Source organism: Dendrobates tinctorius, unplaced genomic scaffold (genome assembly GCF_039654945.1).
Source record: "Dendrobates tinctorius isolate UK_male_01 unplaced genomic scaffold, ASM3965494v1 ptg000001l, whole genome shotgun sequence".
Lineage (NCBI taxonomy): Eukaryota > Metazoa > Chordata > Amphibia > Anura > Dendrobatidae > Dendrobates > Dendrobates tinctorius.
In genome coordinates, this window is record NW_027361669.1 from 1,245,487 (window position 1) to 1,264,718 (window position 19,232).

At 42.6% G+C, this 19,232-nt stretch overlaps 1 protein-coding gene across 1 annotated transcript in view; it reads left to right on the plus strand.

The window, feature by feature from the left end:
* The window catches only part of FGF1 (fibroblast growth factor 1), a 598,188-nt gene that overhangs the window by 211,565 nt on the left and 367,391 nt on the right, over positions 1–19,232 (plus strand). Inside the window, exon 4 of the mRNA XM_073576425.1 lies at positions 15,823–15,907. The gene's annotated coding sequence lies outside the window, so the exon portion shown is untranslated. The remainder of the gene's footprint in view (positions 1–15,822; positions 15,908–19,232) is intronic.

Sequence of the window (19,232 nt, forward strand, 5' to 3'; positions counted from 1 at the left end):
TAACACTGCCTACTTTGCTGAATATTTATTTATTTATAGATTTTTGGGGGGAAGAGTTTGATGGGGCCAAATAGAACTTCTGGTGTGGGCCCCATAAGTCATCATGTCATAATTGTGCTACAACATGATTTATCAAACTATTTTTTAAGGTCTGTTTACACACACTGAGCAGCAATACTTAATGACCGCTGATCATCAACTTCATTACCATTATTTAATAGCTTATTTACTCAGTCAGACTGGGGTAAAAGATGCTCCCTGAAGATATGTAAAAGATAATTCAGTGCTCATAGGCTGCCATTGTTTTTGGTAGCACGAGGCCTGTTTACACAGAAGGATGTGATGTCAAGAACAATAGTCCCTTGTGCAACACAAAAGAGTATTCCACCTAATGAGCAAGCTTTTTGCTTGTTTGTCAGGTGTTCTACAGCCTGTTTAAACTGAAAATTATTGTGAACGAGCGTTCTTAAAAATGCTTAAGAAATATTTTCGTTCATGATAACTTTTCAGTGGAAATCTCCCTATGTAAAAAGGTGGCATGGGCTGGTAGTATTGGGCAAGTCCTCTAGGTCTCAGTCAGTGAGCATCCTGGCCCCTTGCACATGAAAAGACAGCTCAAGGCCCTGCCCCATTTTACAGTTGGTTACCTCTGGCACATGGTTGCCCTCCATTCTGGAACGGTGTCCTCCGGATGCAGCACACATCACTCTTTGGGTCTAAAAACTTTAACCCCTTCATGACCAAGCCTATTTTGACCTTAATGACCAGGCCATTTTTTGCAACTCTAACCAGTGTCCCTTTATGAGGTAATAACTCAGGAACGCTTCAACGGATCCCAGCGATTCTGAGATTGTTTTTTTTTCTTGACATATTTGACTTCATGTTAGTGGTAAATTTAGGTCGATAATCTTTGCATTTATTTGTGAAGAAATCAGAAATTTGGCAAAAATATAGAAAATTGCACAATTTTCAAATTTTGAATTTTTATTCTGTTAAACCAGAGAGTTATGTGACACAAAATAGTTACTAAATAACATTTCCTTCATGTCTACTTTACATCAGCACAATTTTGGAAACAAAATAATTTTTTGTTAGGAAGTTATAAGGGTTAAAAGTTGACCAGCGATTTCTCATTTTTACAACAAAATTTACAAAACCATTTTTTTAGGGGACCACCTCACATTTGAAGTCACTTTGAGGGGTCTATATGGCTGAAAATACCCAAAAGTGACACCATTCTAAAAACTGCTCCCCTCAAGCTACTGAAAACTACATTCAAGAAGATTATTAACCCTTCAGGTGTTTCACAGGAACTATAGCGACGTGGAAAGAAAAAATGGACATTTTAATTTTTCCAGCAAAATTTTTCTTTTAGAATCAATTTTTTTCTTTTTTACATGGGCAACAGGATAAAATGGATCCTAAAATGTGTTGGGCAATTTCTCCTGAGTTCACCGATACCTCATATGTGGTCATAAACCACTGTTTGGGCGCACGGCAGGGCTCAGAAGGGAAGGAGCGCCATTTGACTTTTTGAATGGAAAACATGCTTTAATATTTAGCAGTTGCCATGTCGCGTTTGAGAGCCCCTGTGTGCCTAAACATTAGAGCTCCCCACAAGTGACCCCATTTTGGAAACTAGACCCCCCCAAGGAACGTATCTAGATGCATAATGATCACTTTGAATCCCCAGGTGCTTCACAAATTGATCTGTAAAAAAAAAAAGTCATTTTTTTCACAAAAATTTTCTTTTAGCCTCAGTTTTTTCATTTTCACATGGGCAACAGGATAAAATGGATCCTAAGATGTGTTGAGCAATTTCTCCTGAGTACTCCAATACCTCATATGTGGTCATAAACCACTGTTTGGGCGTACGGCAGGGTCCGGAAGGGAAGGAGCACCATTTGACTTTTTGAATGGAAAATTAGCTCCAATCGTTATCGGACACCATGTCGCGTTTGGAAAGTCCCTGTGCACCTAAACATTGGAGCTCCCCCACAAGTGACCCCATTTTGGAAACTAGACCCCCTAAGGAACTTATCTAGATGTGTAGTGAGCACTTTGAACCCCCAAGTGCTTCACAAAAGTTTATAACACAGAGCAGTGAAAATAAAAAATATTTTTTTTTCCTCAAAAATGATTTTTTAGCATGCTATTTTTAATTTTCACAAGGCTAACAGGAGAAATTGGACAACAAAAATTGTTGTCCAGTTTGTCCTGAGTACGCTCATACCCCATATGTACCTAAACTGTGAAACCCCCCCACAAGTGACCCCATTTTGGAAACTAGACCCCCCAAGGAACTTATCTAGATGTGTGGTGAGCACCTTGAACCCCCTAGCGCTTCACAGAAGTTTATAATGCAGAGCCGTGAAAATAAAAAAAAAAATTTTCCTAAAAAAAAAAAAAAGATTTTTAGCCAACAATTTTTTTTTCACAAGGGTAGCAGGAGAAATTGGACCCCAAAAGTTGTTGTCCAGTTTGTCCTGAGTACGCTGGTACCCCATATGTGGGTGGGGACCACTGTTTGGGTACACGTCAGGGCTCGGAAGGGAAGTAGTGACATTATGAAATGCTGACTTTGATGGAATGGTCTGCGGGCATCATGTTACATTTGCAGAGCCCCTGATGTACCTAAACTGTGGAAACCCCCACAAGTGACCCCATTTTGGAAACTAGACCCCCCATAGAACTTATTTAGATGTGTAGTGAGCACCTTGAACCCCCAAGTGTTTCACAGAAGTTTATAACGCAGAGACGTGAAAATAAAAAGAAACATTTTTTCCACAAAAATAATATTTTAGCCCCCAATTTTTTTATTTTCCCAATGGCACCAGGAGAAATTATACCCCCAAAGTTGTTGTTGTCAGAGACACCGCACTGCACTTGCTCATAGAGCCAGTGCACGTGTCCTGAGTACAGAAGCAGTGCTAAGAGTTACCTGGGGAGCAGGGCAGCAGAGGTGACCAGGCGTGCTTCAGGCTAATAGTGTCAGGGTCCAGTCAGCGCTGGAAAGTAAAGAGGCATAGGACCTGCAGACACTGAAACTGAAGTCTGCACGGGACCTATGGTCATGTGACTGCAAGGGGGCGGGGCTTAGCGTCCTGTATTCAGATAGGACAGGACACCATACAAACAACTCAGAGTCAGGCAAAACAGAGGTCACAGCAGTACGGGCAAATGAGGTACAGAGGGACAAACAGACGGGTAGTCAGACAGAGCCAAAGGTCATACACAAGAGGGCGACGTGGTACCAAGGGGACGAGCAGAGAGGAGTCATACACGAGAGGTAGCGCAGTACAAGAGGGTCAGGCAGAACTCGTAACAGGGACAGAACCAGATCACAACCGAACAAGCAAGCAAGATATCAGGCACAAGGCACACGTATACAAGAGGTCACTTAACTCAGCCGAGGGCAGGAGTATAACTGACACCGGACCCAGGTCCAGTGAGCACTAAATAGCCTCCTGCTGCCAGAGAGAGGCAGCCCAATTAACCCATAGTCTAACCAGGACGGGTCAAAGCGAAATCCCGTCCTGGATCATGACAGTACCCTCCTCTCAATGGGGGGCCACCGGACCCCCAGGTCTCTCAGGGTACTTGGCGTGAAAGGCTCGGATCAACCGATCCGCATGAACTGATCGAGCAGGAACCCACGAGCGTTCCTCAGGACCATAGCCCTTCCAATGTATCAGATACTGAAGGCCGCGACGGACCAACCTGGAGTCGACAATTCGTTCCACCTCGTACTCAGCCTGCCCATCTACCAGAACCGGTGTCGGGGAAGATGATGATCCCTCCCCACTGGACCTCACAGGTTTCAAAAGGGCCTTATGGAAAACATTAGGGATCCTTAGAGATGGCGGAAGACTCAACCGAAAATCCACCGGGTTAACTGCTTCGGTAATTACATAGGGACCTATAAACTTGGGTCCAAGCTTCGCAGAGGGGACCTTGATCCTTATATTTTTGGTGGATAACCATACCTTATCTCCGACCTGAAACACTGGACCCACGGATCGTCTTTTGTCTGCAAAAAATTTAAATTTGTCCTGGGCCTTCGTAATGTTATTCTGGACCTCCCGCCATACCTCCCCCAACCGCTGGATCGTCTCGTCCGCCCCAGGACACCCAGAATTCAAGCAGGAAAATTCTCCAAAATGAGGATGAAACCCATAATTGCAAAAAAAAGGAGATGTACCCGTAGACTGGTTAGTGCGGTTGTTAAATGCAAACTCAGCCAATGGTAACACAGAACACCAATCATCCTGTCGGGCTGAGGTCAAACAACGCAGAATTTGCTCCAGAGACTGATTGGTCCGCTCAGTCTGCCCATTAGTCTCTGGATGGTAGGCGGATGAAAAGGACAGACCAATACCCAACCTCCTACAAAAAGCTCTCCAAAATCTGGACACAAATTGCACTCCCCTATCAGACACCACATTCAGGGGTACCCCATGCAACCGCACCACATGCTCCACAAACAATCTGGACAATGTTTCCGCATTAGGTAGAGCTGCCAAAGGTACAAAATGTGCCTGCTTACTAAACCTGTCCACTACGACCCAGACCACGGTATTACCCTTGGAAGGGGGAAGGTTGGTGATGAAATCCATGGACAGATGAGTCCATGGTCTCTCAGGAATTGGCAGTGGTACCAATTCCCCGGCCGGCTGGTTATGGGGAGTTTTCGCACGGGCACAAACCTCACACGCAGACACATACTCCCCAACATCAGAGGCTAAAGAAGACCACCAGAATATTCTAGCAATGGCCTTCCGGGTCACTGAGATCCCTGGATGTCCACCCAGAACTGAGTCATGGAACTCCTGGAGGACCTTGAGACGAAACTGAGCTGGCACAAAAAGTTTATCCAACGGCTTAGCTGGAGGTGCAAGAGCCTGGGCTTCTCGAATCTCCCGTTCCAACACATTAGAAACCTCTGCCACCACCACCCCAGGCTGAAGAATGGAGGATGGAGGTTCCGGGGGGGACACCGGATCAAGACTGCGTGACAATGCATCCGCTCTGATATTCTTGGATCCTGGTCGAAAAGTGATCGAGAAGTTGAATCGGGAAAAAAAAAGTGACCATCTAGCCTGTCTGGGAGTCAACCTTTTAGCTGACTCAATGTAAGCTAGGTTTTTGTGGTCCGTGATTACCGTTATAGGATGAACAGCCCCCTCCAAAAAATGCCTCCATTCTGCAAAAGCCAATTTTACGGCCAGAAGTTCCCGATTCCCCACATCATAGTTTCTCTCCGCAGGGGAGAACTTCTTTGAGAAAAAGGCGCAAGGTCTTAAATTGGTCAAAGTGGCGGGTCCCTGGGACAATACCGCCCCCACCCCCACCTCTGAGGCGTCTACCTCAACAATAAATGGTTCAGAGGGGTCCAGTTGGATAAGAACCGGGGCCGACATGAAACATTTTTTCAAAAACTGAAATGCCGCTACCGTTGCGGTTGACCAATTCTTGATATCGGCCCCCTTTTGAGTCATGTCTGTGAGGGGTTTAACCACCTGTGAGAACCCCCTTATGAATTTCCGATAATAATTAGCGAACCCTAGGAAACGTTGCAGACCCTTCAAGTCACACGGTTGAACCCACTCGAGAATGGCCTGCACCTTATTAGGATCCATGCGATACCCTTCAGCAGACACGATGAACCCCAGAAAGGACAGTTCCTGAACAAAAAATAAACATTTTTCAAGTTTAGCAAACAGACAGTTCTCCCTGAGCCTTTGGAGAACTGCCCGAACATGACCAATGTGAGCCTGTTTATCAGGCGAGTAGATTAAAATGTCATCCAAATACACCACCATAAAACGTCCAATCAAATCGGAGAACACATGATTTATGAAATTTTGGAAGACCGCTGGAGCGTTGGTCAGGCCGAAGGGCATGACCAAATTTTCAAACAACCCTTCAGTAGTGAGAAAAGCGGTCTTCCATTCATCTCCGTCCCGGACTCGGATAAGGTTATACGCTCCCCGTAGATCTAATTTCGAAAACCACTTAGCTCCGGACAACTGATTGTATAAATCAGGAATAAGTGGAAGGGGATAAGTATTCCTCACAGTTATTTTATTTAACTCACGAAAATCGAGGCATGGGCGCAAACCACCGTCTTTTTTTTTACAAAAAAGAACCCTGCCGCCACAGGAGAAACAGAAGGACGAATATGTCCCTTACGGAGGCTCTCGGAAATATATTCCTTCATCGCAGCCCGTTCCAGACCCGAGAGGTTATACAGGCGGGCTTTGGGCAATTTAGCACCTGGAACCAGGTCAATGGCACAATCAAATGGGCGGTGTGGTGGTAAAACCTCAGCCTCTTTTTCGGAGAAAACGTCAGTATAATCTATCAGGCACTCCGGAATGCCTTCTAGACCCACGGACGACACAGACACAGAAACAAGACATTTCTCAGAGCAATAGGGACCCCATTTAACAATGTCCCGAGATTCCCAATTAATCACAGGATTATGCAGCTGTAACCAGGGGAACCCCAACACCAGTCCCGCAGGCAGGTTGTTCATTACAAAACATGAAATACGTTCCTGGTGTAAGGAACTAACTTTAAGGAGAAACTCTTCAGTAAAAAACACAATGTCATTCTTAACCAGTGGTGTTTTGTCAATAGCAACAAGGTGAATCTGAGTCTCCAACCTAACTGTCCCTAACTTACACCTGGCCACCAAGTCAGAGTCAATAAAGTACAATGATGAACCGCAATCCACGAAGGCAGAAGTGGATGTGGAGACACCCCCACAACAAAGTTCCACTTGAAATGACATTTTAGAAAATGCAGAAAAGGGTACCTGAGAGCCTGGGTGACCTCCACGATAATCACCCGGGCTCAGTCGCTTGCTGGTTAGTGGCCGGGAGGGGCAATCCTTTTTCCAATGTCCAGACTCGCCACTGTGAACACAGCATTTTCTCACGTGCCGTTGTCTCCTTTCTTCCTCCTTAAGGTTGATGGTTCCCATCGCTGTGATTTTCAATGAAGAACTGACTCCCCTTCCTTGGGAGAATAATGATGTCTCGGTTTGTATCACTCCCCTTGCCCGTAACCTGCAATCCATTCGGACGGCCTGTGTCATAGCTTCCTCCAGGGCATCAGGTGGGGGGTGGAGAGCCAAGGCGTCTTTCAGATGCTCAGACAGGCCTCTACGGAACAACCCCCGGAGAGCGGCGTCGTTCCAGCAGACCTCAGCAGCCCAGCGTCTGAACTCTGAGCAAAACCACTCGGCTGAGTGTTTCTCCAGACAAACATTCATCAGCCTGTCCTCAGCCATACGCACCCGATCAGGCTCATCATAAATATGCCCCAGGGCCTCAAAAAATGCATCCATAGTCAAACACTCAGGGGCCGTGGTAGGAAGGGAGAAAGCCCAAGCTTGGGGGGCTCCCCTTAACAGAGACATAATGACCCCCACTCTCTGACTTTCATCCCCAGAAGAGTGTGGTCTTAAGGAAAAAAAAAGCTTACAGCCTTCCTTGAAAACTCTGAAGTCATTTTTATCTCCAGAAAAGGTATCTGGTAACTTCACTGGAGATTCAGGGGAAATTAATGTAACATCCCGAGCCCCCAATGAAAGAACCCCCTGCACAGTGTCGGCGATCAGCTGCTGAGACTGAGCCAGGACTCTTTGTTCTCCAAAGAGTTTCTGAGACATCTGCGTCAGGTGCTTAACCTGCTCAGAAAGAGTGTGCACAGGATCCATCACACACACAGGTGAATGGGAGCAGAGAAAAAAAAAATGGTATGGGTCAGTTATAATGTCAGAGACACCGCACTGCACTTGCTCATAGAGCCAGTGCACGTGTCCTGAGTACAGAAGCAGTGCTAAGAGTTACCTGGGGAGCAGGGCAGCAGAGGTGACCAGGCGTGCTTCAGGCTAATAGTGTCAGGATCCAGTCAGTGCTGGAGAGTAAAGATGCATAGGACCTGCGGACACTGACTCTGAATAGTCTGCACGGGACCTATGGTCATGTGACTGCAAGGGGGCAGGGCTTAGCGTCCTGTATTCAGATAGGACAGGACACCATACAAACAACTCAGAGTCAGGCAAAACAGAGGTCACAGCAGTACAGGCAAACGAGGTACAGAGGGACAAACAGACGGGTAGTCAGACAGAGCCAAAGGTCATACACAAGAGGGCGACGTGGTACCAAGGGGACGAGCAGAGAGGAGTCGGGTCACAAGCAGAGAGTCATACACGAGAGGTAGCGCAGTACAAGAGGGTCAGGCAGAACTCGTAACAGGGACAGAACCAGATCACAACCGAACAAGCAAGCAAGATATCAGGCACAAGGCACACGTATACAAGAGGTCACTTAACTCAGCCGAGGGCTGGAGTATAACTGACACCGGACCCAGGTCCAGTGAGCACTAAATAGCCTCCTGCTGCCAGAGAGAGGCAGCCCAATTAACCCATAGTCTAACCAGGATGGGTCAAAGCGAAATCCCGTCCTGGATCATGACAGTTGTGCAATTTTTTCTGAGTACGCTGATACCCCATATGTTGGGGTAAGCCACTGTTTGGGCACACGTCGGGGCTTGGAAGGGAGGGAGCATGTTTGACTTTTTGAAGGCAAAAATGGCTGGAATCAATGGTTGCACCATGTCGCATTTGGAGACCCCCGTGATGTGCCTAAACAGTGGAAACCCCTCAATTCTAACTTCAACCCTAACCCCAACACACCTCTAACCACAGCCCTAACCCCAACACATCCCTAACCCTAATCCCAGCCCTAACCATAACCCTAATCCCAACCCTAACCATAACCCTAACCACAAGCCTAACCCTAATTCCAACCTTAACCCTAATTCCAACCCTAACCCTAATTCCAACCCTAACCCTAATTCCAACCCTAACCCTCTTTCCAACCCTAACCCTAATGGAAAAATAAAAATAATTTCTTTATTTTATTAGTTGTTCCTGCCTATGGGGGTGATAAACGGGGGGTTTATTTACTTTTCATTCTATTTTGATCACTGTGAGAGTTTCACAGTGATCAAAATAAATGAAAGGAAATTGCAGCCGGCGGGCGCACTGCGCATGCGTCCGCCATTTTCCAATATGGCGGCGCCCATGATCCGGGACCGCGGGACACCGAGAGCCATAGCGGCACTCGGTGAGTACCGGGGAGGTGGGAGGGAGCGGAGGGAAGGCAGGGGGGCGGATGATGACAGCGGCGGCACATCGCCGCTGTCATTCAGTGGCGGGGGCAGATCGCCCCCGTTAACCGGTGGGGGGGGTTGGGTCGGTGTCACCAGCCATGTCTGATGCTACAGCAGCATCGGACATGGCTGGATTGTAATATTTCATCAATTTTCATTGATGAAATATTACTATCGCTCTGATTGGCTGTTAAAAGTGAAACAGCCAATCAGAGCGATCGTAGCCACGTGGGGGTGAAGCCATGCCCCCCGTGGTGAAGTACAAAGCCCCCTGTATCTGCGGGTCGGGTGACCTTTCAGTGACCTAGGTCACCCGACCCGCAGGGGGGCTTTAAAGTCATGACGCCACATAGGCGTCACTGGTCAGATTGGTACCAGTTTTCATGACACCTATGTGGCGTCATTGGTTGTGAAGGGGTTAATAATGATGAGAAGGAAGAAACAGTGATTCCTAAGCTATCCCTAGGTAAAAATTCCACTCCATCAGCATCAGTATCATCAGATCCCAATCGGCTCTCAGAAGTGAACAGTCTCTGGGAGGGCACTCTCACAGTCATTGTGCCCGTTCCTGCTGGCCGGCAATCCTTCAGCAGCTCTGTTCCCCTCCAGGGATATAACACGCTCCCAGCAGTGGAGCACGTCCTGCCTTGGGCAAACCTACCCGAGCACTGCTCCTGAAGCCAGCACTTACTGATCCTTACCACTGACTTTTATTAACTCTTTTTTTCCCTACCCTAACATTACAACACAGGTTAGACATTAAAAAGACGTATATAACAATACAAACACAGCACATGAATTCAATACAGATAGATGACATAAAATATTGCAGGCAAACCTCTCGGGTACCACACGAGGTAAAGGAGAAAGGGAAGGCAAATGAAGGTCCCCGCAATCTCCTTACACCTACATTGATATAGCTTCTGTATAGTCAAATCTAATGACCATGTGACTTCATAATCCTTTAGTGTCTTATTAATACTGAAACAGCAAGAACATGAACACCTATGCAAGAAAGAGGAAGGAGGTGTAACCCCTGACATTGCACTATGTGTAGTTTTATAATCTATGTTTTTATTATAGCAATGTGAATCATAGACAACATTATCTGGGCACCATTAGCGTTTATAGGAAGGGTTAGAAATTTACCGAAGTAAATAGTTATTTGCTGAATACAGCACAACTTTTAATAATTTTTTTATGTTCTTATGAAAGATTTATATAAAATTTTAAAAGAATATTATGCAAAGAAATGTAGTATCTACAGTACATTTTAGCAGAATGCTTTTATAAACATATTCATCCCTTTCTTCATATCCCCTAGTCTGAAACTTTGAATAATAAAAAACTGGAATCTTAGATAAAGAGAACCTGAGGAAATACTTTAGATAGATTTTGAATCATTACTGCAGTTGTTAAGGATTGTCATTGCTTGACAACCTCTTCCTTGTCAAGTTATATTAACATCATGGAGTAGGGTCTCCCATTCTGGGCCAACTTTTCACGAAGATAGTCTAAAGCACTGTATGTGTTCTTCCTTCTCCCACGTATGACAATGTGTGTATTCCAGCAAACGGCTAAACCTTTCATCCACTCCCAGTAACAAAACTGTATGGGTGCTTAAGTCTATATTTATTGGGCTGATATGGACAACAATGGGAGATGATAACAGATGGTATAGTAGAACACAGTAATAGATGAGATCAGGGGTTGTTGTACAAAGTTGTAGATGATATCAGTGATTGTTGAACACAGTTATGGATGATTCAGCAGATTGTTGTACAAAATGTGGATGATTCAGAGATTGTTGTAAAAAAAGTGGATGATTCAGAGATTATTGTACAAAATGTGGATGATTCAGGTAAAAATTATAAGAGACAGATAATAGAGAACAAGAGACAAAACAAACGATCACAAAGTCCATATTGTATGCAAAAGTAAAAAATCATTTTATTGATGAATATAATTACAGGTACAGGTCACAAACACCAAGGTGTGCTAGCAGCTCAAACAATGGAACGCAGGTGTTGGTGACTGAATAACCCCACAAAAATATAATAGATTGTTTAATGGTAAACACTTGGGTGCTGACAAGCCCTCACTTTTCCCCTGGGCTTCCCGGACAACTAGTGAGACATCTATTGGTTTGTGCATTATTCTATCACTGTATATAAGATCATGATTGTGTTGCCTTTGGTGATAGTGAGAGATATTTCAGATTATGCTCCTATGGATATATTGGATTTTGGGCAATAATTCAAGCAATTCAGTGCCATACCAAGTTATTTTGGGGATTTATTCCAGGGGGAACATTTATTAAATTATTTGGTATTTACCATTAAACAAGCTATTATATTTTTGTGGGGTTATTCAGTCACCACACCAGCGTCCCGTTGTTTGAGCTGCTAGCACACCTTGGTGTTCGTGACCTGTACCTGTAATTGTATTCATCAATAAAATGATTTTTTACTTTTGCATATAATATGGACTTTGTGATCGTTTGTTTTGTCTCTTGCTCTCTGTTGGTACTTTGCGATCAGTCCACAATTGCGTCCAATATTGCAGTATCACTACTTTTTCATCTCATTTGTATTGCTATTTGCTAACTATGATACTGATATTTTTGCTGAGTTGTTTTCTAAGAGACAGATAATGCAGCATGTCAGTACTGGTAGATAATATACAATACACAAATACTAGCAGGTAATCACAGCAATACAGGGTATTATCACAACAGTAGCAATGATACAGGATACTGTTATATCGGCAGCATGCATTATATAGAAGCTGAGCACTACAACATACACAGTAGTAAAGAGAAAGATGTCTAAACAACTAATAGCTGCAAGCTTTGCACTCACTGAACAGAGGCTGCATATCCAAAGGATGCATATAACTAATCATGCAGTGAAATAGCATTACAGAAGTTGAACATGCATTGCAAACATTATGGAGGGCTGCATTATGGCTGATAACACAGATGCATAACTCATAATTGCATTAACCTTACCAGAATCCATTTGCTATAAGCAATGGTTTTGCAGGGAGCTGAGCTGATGTGAGCTACTCAGAAGATGGCTGAAAATGGTTACATGTTGTTGACCAGGGCAGGAAGAAGGGGCGGTTCTGAACAGTTAACCATTTGGGGGAATAGAAGATTCCAAACACATAAATAAAAAGAGAAGGGCAACTTATGACACCTACTGGCGATAGCTGGAACAACACTTAAAATATCTTGCTGCACAGAATGGGCATAACAGTATGTAATACTACATTTCCTTGTAGGGAAAAATCGGTGGCAGCACGCTGCTCTCTGTCAATATTGTCCTATGGCATGATTACTCCTGATACTGTGTTCAATGTAGACTGATTGTATATATAAACTTATGGTTGGGTGGTTGTACATCGGTAACCTCCCCTTTATGTTTGGATTTTGGTTAATTGCCTGGTGGATTTTGGGACTCTTTAGGGATGGGGTCCCAAAAAGCTGTTTTTGAAATGGTTTTCAAGCAACAAAGGTGTCTCCAAGCCAGTTCTTGAGGCTGGGGTAATGCTAGATGGTTCATTATTATTTATTGGTTTCCACCACATTTTGGAGCTCCAAGAACTTCCTTACGAACAAGTTATTTATTGTAATTTTTGTATAATGAAAGGCTGATTTGGCAAATTAATCCAAAGAAAAGGTGGTATGAGTGTATATTTGATAGGGATCTGCGGGAGTGAGGTGGTAATGTGAAATGGTTGGGTGGTAGTAAGGGGACAGTCAGAGGGAAGCCGCTATAATACTGCAGTCATGGAGAAGACTTGAAGCAGTTAAGACATTTTCCAAGAATAATTGTATAGATGTATTTCATGGAGAGGTGTCAGATAATCTCATTATACCAGCATTTCCAAACCATCAAAATGCCATTAGCCTTATTTTTGTAGAGTCAAAGAGGACAATACATCAAATTGTTTATGCCTGAAAACTGGTGAAAAAAGCTTTGAATAGTCACAAGAATTATTCGACTTTTGCCGCTTTCACAATAGTTTGAAGCAAAATGGGTGTTACTGAGGAGGAGCTGGTACAGAGTGTTGCTATACCTATCTGTCAAATTCAGCAAAAGTGCCAGAGTTTCTTATTCCAGAAGTGATACTCCAGTCCTTAACTGGATTAACAAACCGCCACTGAGAAGATGCACTGAATTCAATAAGTGGCATGCGCTTCTTAATGAATTTGATTCATCTTATTCTTGTAGGCCCCTTATTAAGATTGGCATACAAAACACCAGTCTAAATGAGTCGGGGCCATAGACACTGATCACAGGCAAGAGGAACATGGAGCTATTGTAATATTCCTTTAGGATGTTGTAGGAGCTCCTGATTAGTTGTTGCTGCCTGTTTGAGGTAAGTTTTATGCTGCCAACTAGTGGAAAAATTTACTTTGGCTTCGTAGCCCTTTCCAAGTATGAACATTTTTAGCCCACATTCACACGTTTAGTATTTGGTCAGTATTTTACATCAGTATTTGTAAGCCAAAACTAGGAGTTGAATAATCATATGAAAAGTTTAATAAAAGCACGTCACCACTTCTGTATTTATCAGCCACTCCTGGTTTTGGCTTACAAATACTGATGTGAAATACTGAGCAAAATACTGAATGTGTGAATGTGGCTTTACTGAAACCAATTCTCGACTTTTTGCAAGCAATCAGGATCTATCACTGTTAAATTCTATTATTGGACTACAAAACAGTTTCATCACCAGCAACTGTGCCAGTCGCTTCTATAACATGATAATCTGCCTCTGTAATCAGCCGCTCTACTCAGCAGGATTAAATTTCGAACTTTTCATTGACACAGCAAAAATGCCAACTACAGTATCCAGGCTTTTCTGTTGTGTACAGAAAATAATACAGGAGGTTTTGTCTAATATCTCTCTCATACATTACGCTTGTACGAGGTGCAAATGTACATGGGAAGCTGTCTTTATATGCTGCAGTTACATTTTTTTTGCGCATGAAATACTACCGTAATTTGTTGTAGCAGCCAATTTATGGTGAAGTTACCTTCTGAGGATGGTGAAGATGACTTGAAGTAGATGACTTCTGGCTTTGTGTGGGGATGGGTCTTCTCTGAGAGCACGTTCCTAAGACATGTTGATGAGCGCAACTTTCTCGGTTTCATTGTACAGATAACTTTTTGTCTGCAAATGGTTATTACTAAGTATTATTCTACATGGGCAACAGTAGTTTCTATATGTCAAGGACAAATTTAATGGACATCCCAGTATGTTTGCAATTTGTGAGCAAGATGAACATCTAAGTCATAGTTTCCTACAATTTAAATCTCTTATTGGACAGAGCTAATTAACTTCACTAGTGGTGACTATCTTAAATCTTTAAATACATCGCTAGGCTCCCTTTGTATGGTTGTATTATATTTATTTCATTATAAATTTAGATTAAGGTTACAAATCAGAAGACAATGGGAACGACAGTTTACCAAGCCACCTGTCAACTAAGATTATCATTATTGGTCTTTGGCTTTTTAGGGCATCTAATTTTCAGAAAATAAGGTCCACAAATTAGAAGACAGGTAAAACCAATAACATTACTTTTGCTTATTTGAGCTGAAATATTATTTTTTATTCTTTATAGACAACTATTTTATATTTATAAAGTGAAAAAATTGTCTTTAATTTACAACCAATGTCTTCAGAATTCCTTATTGGTATGATGCTTTGATTGCTGCGTTCAAATGCATTTTGTCCTGACATCGCATATTCTACGAGTAGAGAAATGCAAGAAATAAGTATAAGCTTTTCATCCATAATTAATAATCACGTCAAACGCAAAGAACCATGTTTAGTCCCAATCTCAATATACCTTACTGATTTGAGATTAATCAAATTAGCTTATTTTTGGTAGGTTTTGATCTGCTATAACCATAAACTGACTCTAACGACTGAAATGATAGGAATTTTTTTCTTCCTACACTTCTTCTGCATGACTTTTAAGGCAAATTACAGATGCAGCAGTTTCCCAAAAGCAAATATGATAACATAATTACATAATAGCGACAGTTATTGTCACAGATTTTTTTCAGTGAAGCCTGAGTGCTTCAGATTTTATATTCTTAATATAGGCAGTATAAAGTGTCTCAAGGAGACACATTGGAAAATAACCTTGAAATGCTTCATGGGCAAGCATCCAGTCCAAAAATAACCACAGGACCGCATAGCTTAAAAACAAAACAAGGAAAAAAGAGCATGCAAGATAATTGTCCTTATTTTGCTCGTTCTTCTGTCCCGACGCCAGAGCACCATAGCATGGGATACTATACCACAGCCTGCACTGAGCGGGCATGTCCAGTTGGAGAATTAATCTAGGCATGCTCATTTCTGTGCCAAGTGATCTGAGAGAATATAGCCACATTTAGTTTCTCTCGTTGCGCTTTATATGGGCCAAGTTATTTAGTACTTGATAACCTCGTCTTGGCTCAGATTAACGGGTCTACCGGAACTGGGGAATCTGACAAATAACAACGAAGAAAACCGACCACACAATACACTGACCTACTCCACACCCAAGGTTATTTATTTATATTTTTTTCTGCGATTAGTAATTGGATTCTATCTCAATTTAGAAATGCTTAGGCTTTAGTGAGAAGAAACAGCTACCGTACTAATATCCAGCCCAAGAGACAACAACCGGAGCAAGCCTAAAAGCTACAAACCTGAGGTAAGAGGAAATAATGGTTCTTTAATGGAGCTACAGTATCTTTATAGAGATTATAATTATATGCTGAATATATATGATTACTTTTTATCTGCTACTTACTATTGACTACTGCATATATCAAGCAAACAAAGACGGAGAAGAAATGCTGTACGCTTATGTTCTAAAGAGTACTAGTCTTCCAGAAGAGGTAGTGGGAGGGTAGACATACAATGATGGTTAGGGGTAAGAAACATTAGTACCAAGTATCAGTTGTCAAGCTAATTATCAACACACACCCTGTATCCATAAGGAACATGGACACATCTATGGATGACACATACAATAATGTTTCTGAGCTTGGGTCCTCTTCAGTCTTCAAATCACCCCATTAAGTCATAATTAGACGATATCCTATAGAGGATACACATCCTCCTATAGAGGAGCACGCACCCTCCATCCATACAGAGCATGGACACTTCTACTTTTAATAATCTTTGCTCTTATCATTGTACACATTGGACATCTCATTACAGTGTACTATATAATTTGCAAGTTAACCCATGAGAAATAGTTGCTAATGGTAAATGATTGGGTCCAAAGTCAACTCCATGTTGGGGATGTCTTCTACTGCACTTTTTGGGTCCAATAATGTCTCAGAATCTGGCACCTCATCTCCAGTCCTCAAAGCCCCACAACAAGTCATGGTTTTTGTGGATATCCTATAGATAGAACTTGTGGCAATTTCCGAGGCTTAGCTATTGATTCCATCAACTGCGCAATATTAAGAAAATCCTGAAAACATGATCTGTTGAAGAGCCTAAGGATTGGAGTTGGGAAACACTGCTCTACAGGATCATCTGGTAATTTAGTGGGCCAGTCAGACCTTGAGCATATCCATGGTGGGTCATTTTTTTGTGTAGCTTGTGTTTTTATAGTCAACAACGCTGTGTGACACTCTGTAAAAAATATGATAATAAATGCTCATATTAAAAGGGATGTCCAATAAGCAACATCTATCATAGTATACAGGATTGGTGAGAAACATATGACTGGTTGGGGTTTCTAAATATACTGTGTGAAAAGGGCAGTACTGTGCATGTACGGCAACCTTTCTATTCATTGCATTTGTCAGTGTTGAAAGTTGAGAAATATCACTTGTTTGATTTATTTACATGGAAGATTATGTGGACAGTGAACGCAATGACTGTCAGATTGTTATACTGACCCCCTATATTAGGCACTGTAATGGAGGCAATTGATTCTATGTTCTGCTGTTGGCACGTGTGGCTGCCTGAGATTGGTGCCTCACCAATCCTCACCAATTCCTAAGAAAGGAAGGGTGGGAGCTAAATAGATATATGGATGCTATTTTGGTGCCAGCTGGTGCAGGGTGACAGAGTTGAGTAAGTTGGATGGAAGCAGCCTAAGTGAGGAGAGTAGGGACAAAAAGCTGTGGACTCGATTTAGAGGAGTCAGGTCAGAGAGGTATTGCAGAGCCAGGCATGGTGGAAATGTAAGAATGCCAGAGGGTGGTAGCTGTGGACGAGCTGCTGCACCATGTCGCCACAGTCCTGATCACCAGGTCTCTCTACCTACTCAGGGGCTCCGCATCCTATTTCTTTTACTACTGCAGCACCCACTAATCTCACAACCACAGTACCGTTTAGGTCTGTTACATTTGGTGTATAGCAAGCTCAGGCTTTCTCGTGACATGTCATACTGTCCAAGCACCCCTTTATGGTGGAAGACCACTCTATCTCTTAAGTCAGTTTGAGGTCACACTGCTCCCTTGTCCCTTACTTTCCTCTGCTGTATTTCATCCCATGACAGCACTGCTCTCAGACACTCCCTACTTATGCTTTAATTTGTCCCTTTATCTCACTAATTACAGGAAGCAGTCCCTTGCTCTAACAATAAGCCCTACCCACTATGGGCTAGTTCTGAACATTAACATTTATTTTACTGTAATGTCATCTATCTAACTACAGTCACTGAGTTATACTTATTAAAAGAAAAAACAAAAGTTCACATCAGCTCACTAGTGCAGGCAATGATCCACAAGGGGTCAAATCCTCGCTCTAGTTTCAGGTACTGTAAGTAGACATGAAGAGAAAAAGGCAAAAAGTCCAGCTACCGCAAAAAAAAAATTTTTAGAAAAGCAAGTGAAAAAATATTATTAAAAACATTTATTTGAATGCTCTAAAAACAAGAAAAAACATAGAATTAGGTCTACATGTTTCTTAATCATAGTCTATGAATAAGAATGTGGTAGCACTCGAAATGCATAGGTATAACACTATCTTTTTGGTTGTTTTTAGTGCATTCAAATAAATGTTTTTAATTTCTCCTTATTTTTCTAAAAAATGTTTTAGCTGGACTTCTTACCCTTTTCCTTTCTCTGACTTATACTACCTATCTACCTATTTCCTAAGTCCTAATCTATGTCTTACCCTATGCCTTACACTACCAACACTAGGCATTACCTTTACATTACTTATACAGTGCAGTATACATAACCATATCACAATACACAATATATACCAAAAGACACATAACACTATCCACATGACAATACACATCACAATGTGATTGATGCGTTCAGGAGTAGGAACACAGCACTCCAGTCCATACTCTTACAGAAACAAGCACTATGCCGACTAATGGCAGAGACCAGTGTTAGAGAGCTATGCAAGATGCTAGATTCCAAAAAGAGAGAGTACTGCCAGAGACTGCAATATTTGATTATTGTATTGCATTTTGTAATTATAGCTAAAGTACTGACTGACCCTTGTGCTGGAAACAGACTCATCTGTCAGAGTATCATCAGTGTCCTGACATTGCAAATAATTGTCATTTAAGTGGCCTAAATTGTACACTGTGCCTAGATTGTAACCACCAAAAACTGTGCGTATATTGTAACCACCAAGAACTATGCTGTGAATGTAACCACTAAACTTGTGGCTTCTTGGAGTAAAAGTTGTGTGTCACAATTCATTTTTGGATTTGTGGCAGCTCTGGTTCTGCTATAATTTAAATGCTGCTTTTTTCCTTTTGGGCCGCCAAGGGTTAATGTCAGTATCCTTGCTGGCAGCTGCTTTGTCTGATTAAATGAGGAGCATGGACGTTCTCCAATGGTTCCCAGGAATTCTCTTCAGCCGAATATCCTTGCCATTTTACCAAGTATTGGAGACGTCTCCTATGAACCCGTGAATCCAAGATCCTTTCCACGATGAATTCCTCTTGCCCGTCAACGAGAACTGGGTCAGAAGGAGCAGAGGTGCGTCCGGGAAAAGGGTTAGGCACTGCCGGCTTTAACAAAGAGACATGAAAGACAGGATGAATTTTC